Genomic DNA, 6,956 nt, shown 5'->3' with positions numbered 1-6,956 from the left:
TCTTTGTGTCTGTAACCTTTAACTGGTGAAATGGTGCATCATAGGGCAAAATTTGTCAACAAAGATACCTCAAATGGGCCAAATTTGAGAAAGAGCAAGGAGGAAGGAAGCCCCTCACACACTTCATGGCCAAGCCACCTCTCTCACACATTTCCCCAACCTGTGCCACTTCCCCTGTGTACCTTCACCAATCTGTACAGCACCTCTTGCCCCCTCCCCAAGACATGCTGCCCCCTCGTGCATCATCCATGATCTGCACAGCATTTTTCACAAACTTCCAGCATTCCCATGACTTCCTCAACCCAGATGGTATGTCTTACACACACACACACTTACAATTATGTTTCAAAAATTCAGCATATAGCAGAACCATCACATTCTTTGATTTCATAATTTTAACAATTAATCTAATGTATACTCATAAGCAGATTTCATATTTTTAAATTTATTTTATTTAAAATATTTCTTGTTTGTTTGAATTAAATTCAAAATAGTCTCTTTAAAAGTAGGGGGAAATCTGTTTAGATGACATTAACATCTGTTTTTGTCACTTTTTGGCTGTCCTTCTTACACTGTGAATCTAGGCAGTATTGTACGTAAGGCATGATATATGGCATAAATGACTATTTGAATCCACTTAACCGTGTTTTTTTTTACATAAATTGTGGTTAAGCCGACTATGGAGCCAATGAAAATCTGCTTTTGATTTTGTAACTGCAGGATTCTGCACAAACTCTCTCCCTACTCTACAAATCTTGATAGGTCCTAATAAAAATTCAATTAGGGAGTAAAAGGAACTGATCAATATGAGATTTATTCTTTTTATATTATTTTAATATTGAAAAGACCCACTTTAGATTCAAAACTAGCATGTATGAGTAGTTATTTCTATTTGTCCTATGATATTATGAACATTCATGTTTATGTTGCCATTTGTCCAACTTGGGAAAAATTAGATAACATGTTTTTCATAATGTGCGAACACCAGTTTGGAGGACAAAGTAGATTTTAAAAAATGGAATTGTGAAAAGAAGTAATTCTGTTAATAGAAGAGAATATTTGTAGCTCATACTTGAACTGTGGAGTCCTTGGTGTTTTCCATGTTTGGTTGTTTTCTTGCAGACATTTAATTACTCATCTAGATAACAGCTCCAGCACTGAAGATGTTACTTAGTTGGGTAATGAAACTTCTGCAAGAAAATAACCACACTCAGAGTACCCCAAGGACCCCACAGTAATTTTATTCTCCCAGCACAGATTCAAATTATTCCTCACTGCAACGGTTTTCTTCCTCAAAAAGCCCCCTACCTAATGATTCCAGTATACATACATATCTCACAAAATGTATATATTCTAATGTGATTGTCACTGTAACACTCTGATTTTTTTTTCATGTTAAATCACTACTTTATGATAAACTGAATTTTACTTTCTGCATATGACCAGCAGGGGTCTCCCCAACACCGTTGCAAGAACCCACAATACTCTTCAGGTGGAAGTAATGAGGAAGAATTTTAAAATCTGAGTTGTTTCTAGTCAAGAAGCAACTTGCTTTAATTTTCTATATATTTCCGTGTTTCCTTATAATGTATTCATTTTTTTTCCATCGCACTGTTTTCTGTCTGGGGAAGATAGTGTTGGCAAAGAGCAGGTGACAAAATGATCTCTGAGTAACCGGTACTTCCCACACAAATACAGTATATGTGGTTTGAATCAGGAAAAGCAAATGGAAAATGAGGGTTTTTTTTAATCATGTGTCCACAGGACCTACTTATTCATCTTAACTGAAAAATTGATTTTGTTAATTTCTTCTTGAAAGAAAGCAGATTATGAATTGTTCTAAGAAATCAATAAAATAAATAGCTTCCTTTTTATAGAACAAGGTTACACCATGTGTTGGCGTAGGCTGCTTTATCATTTTTTTCTTAGCATGTTTTCAGTCAAAATAAGGGAGAGAAGACCTTGCTAAATGAAGATCTTGCTGATTGCACCAATATTTTTCTAAGCTCTGCAAAACATTAATATGCAAACTCATCCCCTGACATCTTACAGGATAATGAAAATGCTTCAGGCGGCACCTTAAGGAGGGAGAGCAGGTGGGTATAACAACAAAGTTTAACTCTATTATTAAATTGTGCCGTGGATAATTAAAAAGCAGGTTGGGTTGAGATGTTCTGCAGTCTTTCAAAGTAGCCGCTGCAATATGAAACCTCTACTTGATGACTGGCCCACTGCCAATAAGTATTAGACATGGTGGAAAAAGAATAGTACAAAGCCAGAAAGAAAGAAAGAAAGAAAGAAAGAAAGAAAGAAAGAAAGAAAGAAAGAAAGAAAGAAAGAAAGAAAAAGAAAGAAACCATAAAAGATTTCATCTCTTTGCTGTCTGAAATTCTGGACATTGCTTTAAATTTGCAGGACACCAGTTTGCAGAAAACATTTTTTTAATACAAGCAATGCTATTAAATATAATGGAGGTGCAACCATCAAAAACATATGTTGGTGGATGAGTGCCTTTCAGAAAGTATTGGATTTCTGCCTCATCAGGTACAGTAGTCCTCAACTTAACATCATTCATAGTGACTGTTTGAAGTTACAATGGCTGTGAAAAAAGTGACTAACAACCCATCCTCACACTTGCAACAGCTGCAGCATCACCCTTATGTGATCAAAATTCAGGCACTCGTCCACCAACATATATTTTCGATGGCTGCAGCATCCTGGAGTCATGTGATCACCAGTTGTGACCAAGCGAAATCAATGGGGAAAGGAAGCCAGATTCACTTAACAACTGCATGATTCACTTAACAACCATGGCAAAAGAGGTCGTAACATTGGACACAATTCATCTAACTTGCTTAGTAGTAGAAATTCTGGTCCCAACTGTGGTTGTAAGTTGAGGACTACCTGTATACCATAATACTGCAAATGACAACCTTCATGAAGAACCATCCAGCACTGTACTGATGCTACTAATCCAGGATTGGGCTAACCAGAAAGGGCTTACCTGCCCAGGTGAGCTTTTCTGAACTCTAGTGTTCACTTGTTGTCTTTTAGCCCTTTCTTGGTTTGTTCTCCATTTCTAAATTCTTCCACAGCTCTGTCTTCCTATTTCTCCCTGTCATGGATGCTGAGAATATTTCATGCAACTTATTTGCTGAAGCTTTGGGATAGATGTAGTCCTGCTTAGTCAATCCATCAGCTATGAGCAAATGAACAATTATCTTATTCTCTTGCATGGTTGGGGATTATAATAATTGAAACCCAATACATCAGGAGGAGCTCCAGGCTGTTGATGGGTCTCTAAAATATTACATCCTGGAGTCATTAGTTGAGCTAGGAAATTTAAATATTATCTGTGTTAATATTCTCAGTCGTGTAATAGTGATTTATTGTGATATTTTTAATGGTGTGGAGTACAATTAAGGCTGATCTGCTCTCTTTCCCATAGCACACCAACCTTTTCAGGTTTTACAATGCTTCTACACAAACAAAAGACAATTTGTAAAGTTAACCTTGTTCATCACATACTCTAAATTGAAGCACCATTGTGACTATGGGACTTTTAAGATTTGTTTCTTTTGCCCAAATCTTAAAAATAAGTACTTTGGAAATAAGTACTATTTTGCTGTAGAAAAGAGTAATATCCATAAACAGAATAAAACGAGCATCTGGAAACATATACATGCCTTGATAATTCTAAAGCAGAGGTCCCCACCTTTTGGGGACCAGGGACCAGTTCTGTGGAGAAAGGTTTTTCCACAGACCAGACAGTCCATGGTTTTGTGTGCTGCCTGCATTCCATGGATGGGGCTTTGCTTATTTGTGCAGACCGGCTGCTGGCATGCTGTGGCCTGGTACCGGTCCACGGCCCAGGGGTTGGGGACCCCTGTTCTAAAGCATATTTGAAAAGAAGAGATGGTTCAATGACGAGCATCCTCAAACTCATTAAGGCTTGGCATTACAGTGTCGCCTCAGATTGTCACAATAACATCTAGTTGCACCACTATTTAGAATATTATGGAACTTTTAAAGTAGTGGCTTGAAAGAGCCAACAACCTGTCTGCCATCTTAGATACTACAGAATCCAGACTTCACAAAATGACAAAAATAGGCTTATGTCATCTTAGTTCAAGCTCTGCCTCTTTCGTATGTTGTGATGTATGCACAAAAAGGCTGAAACTTACAGGTTATTGGCATAACGTCTTTACTTGTCCCCCTCAACTCCAGATACTTTTAAAGCAGAATTTAGCCAGCCTTCTGAAAGAGTAACCATGGCAAGAACTGTTTAGAATTGCCAGTTTTTTCCAAGTTGTTCTTTAGAATCCCTCTTTTGGAAATGTATCAAAGTAAGTGGAGGAGAACTCTAAAAGAACACTTTCGAGAATGTTAGCCATATAATGCATTGCAATAACTCAAGCAGATAAATCACCTGACATCCTCCGAGGATACTCCTTTAAAGCACACTTCTAGAAGAATATAATTGAGGGTATTTTTAGCAGCTTAAACTATTCTCATTAAACTGTACCTAAGGATTGCCTGTTAAGCATTTTTACTTGCATTTTGTCAGCTGTGATTTTTTTTGCAAGAAAATATATTTGATTAATAGAGCCACAACGAATCACAATGCAAAAATTGTAGAAAATATATAATCATAGGCAAAGACTGTATATTTAATGGTCAAAAAATGGAAGGAAGCAATGTAATGTTTATTTTTAAAAAGTCTCATTTATATTTTATTCGTGTTATTAACATCCACATTCCAGGTTAGAAAAGAACATTAAAAAGATTTTATCTATACTAATTAAACTATGGAAAGGACATGCACATGTTTATATGTGCAAACAAGTATCCACAAGCAGATTAACTTATCATTCAGAAGCTTTCTAAGGTAGGTTCAAGATATTCCATGTAGTCCAAAGTTTCATTTTGCAATTAAAATGCAGCACATATCTATTCTAGTTGAACTCTCCCATAATATATCTAACTGGTTGGTTTATTGATTTATTCAATTTATAAGCTGCCTTTGTACCAACAAATGATGTTCACTCATGGAATCATTTCTCACCAAAGTTAGTTTATCTTCCAAGTTGAAAGGGCATGAGCAAAATTAATATTTCAGACCGTTGATTTGAATGGGATACGTATGCTTACCAAGGCTTACAACTGAGGGGCTATAGCAGTGATGGCAAACCTTTTAGAGACGGAGTGCCCAAACTGCAACCCAAAACCCACTTATGCATCGTCGAGTGCCGGGTAGGTGTGGCCCATTGGCTGGGTGTGGCCAATTGGGTGTGGGCCATTGGCTGGGCGTAGCTCCAGTGGTAACGGCAGACTAGGTGGGACTAAAAAAGTTCAATCAATCAATTCCAACTTTGCAAGATCTTTTTTTTCCCACGAGAAGTTTTATAAAACCCAGCTGAAGGCTTAGGACTGGGGCGATGGCGCGCGTGCCCACAGAGAGGGCTCTGAGTGCCGCCTGTGGCATCCATGCCATAGGTTCGCCACCACTGGGCTATAGGTTCAGAAATAGAGAAGCAGCTACAAATCAACATTGAAATAAGGTTGATCAGAAGCATCACTTGATGGGACATAATATGGTTAATTTACAAGCCACACATAAAAATGTCTAGTGTATTTTCATGCACATATGTACTTGCTCACACAAACAAGAGAAGTAAGCATATTGTTCTGGTTGATTGCAAATGCATAGCAAGCAATCAGAAATGCAAGCAAATTATAGAAAAAACAATTAAAAGAAGCAAAGATTATCTAGCTATTTTGCTTAGTGTGTACAAACTTGGAAAAGATATGGTCTTTGGGGAGTTGTTTTGTTGACAGAAACAAATGATCAGTAAATGAATGAACAGCACCTGGAAAATGGAATTACTTGCTCTGTTTATGAACTGCCTATTAGAATTTAACACTGTTGGCTTCATGGACAAATCAATGCAGTTTTCTTGACTGTAATACAGAAGTCAGTTTGCCACTCTTTTTCCAGAACATTTTTCAAATCAAAGGTTCCAAAATTGTTAATAAATTTTGCAGAATTTATCTTCAGGATAGGATTATGGTTTGGGTCATTAGTATGAAAGATTGAATATGAGCTATAGTTTAATTTAAACATATAGACATTTTTCTTTCATGATTCATTCAATTGTGGAATATTCCTAATACAGTTTTAACTATATAATCTGTCTCAGAATACATCATTTACAACTCACTAGGTTTACTTCTCACTTCTTGACTTTTTTTCCCTATCATAAAAAAAGAAAGACTTGTTAAAGAAGAAGCCAAATGTACCATGTCCTTGAGCTGGTAATGCTAGTCAGTTTGCAACCCCTGTTGAAAAAGAACCCTTAATTGGAAGGAGATTGGGACAAGAGGGCCTATGATTACAGGAAGTCTTTCATTTAGTGACTGCCTTGTTCAGTGACCATTTGCAGTTATGACAGTGATGCAAAGTAACTTTGTGACTAATCCTCACTTTTACAACTTCTGCAAAGCAAAGGAAAGCTGACGTAAGCATAAGCACAATTGGGGTTTCACTTAGTTATTACTTAATGACTGAGTGGCCAGTCTCAACTGTGGATGCTAAATGAGGACTACCCATGCAGTCTCAACTCTCCACCAAACATATTGGTCATCCTCAAGTTACCGAATATCTACTGAAAGTAATGCTGGGCCAAGTTTTGGCTAATAGAGGTTAAAGCTTAGCCTATACTATAGCCTTCTGAAAGATTTGCCTGAGTATCTGAGGTCTTGACAGAATAGATCTTCCTTCTATTCTCTCCAACCTCCATACATTCGTCCAGCAAATCTGGAGAGTGATATTCTCATTTGCTTGAAAGCAATGCATCTTGCCAGGTAATTGAGATCCTAATAAAGAAGGTTGATGTGAATAGGGAAGAGGATGCATGCAAGCACCATCCTATTCAGTGAAGTCAAGAGTGGGATTG

The sequence above is a fragment of the Protobothrops mucrosquamatus genome, unplaced genomic scaffold (genome assembly GCF_001527695.2).
Source record: "Protobothrops mucrosquamatus isolate PMUCROS unplaced genomic scaffold, P.Mucros_1.0 scaffold135, whole genome shotgun sequence".
Taxonomy (NCBI): Eukaryota; Metazoa; Chordata; class Lepidosauria; order Squamata; family Viperidae; genus Protobothrops; species Protobothrops mucrosquamatus.
This window is presented reverse-complemented; position numbering follows the sequence as displayed.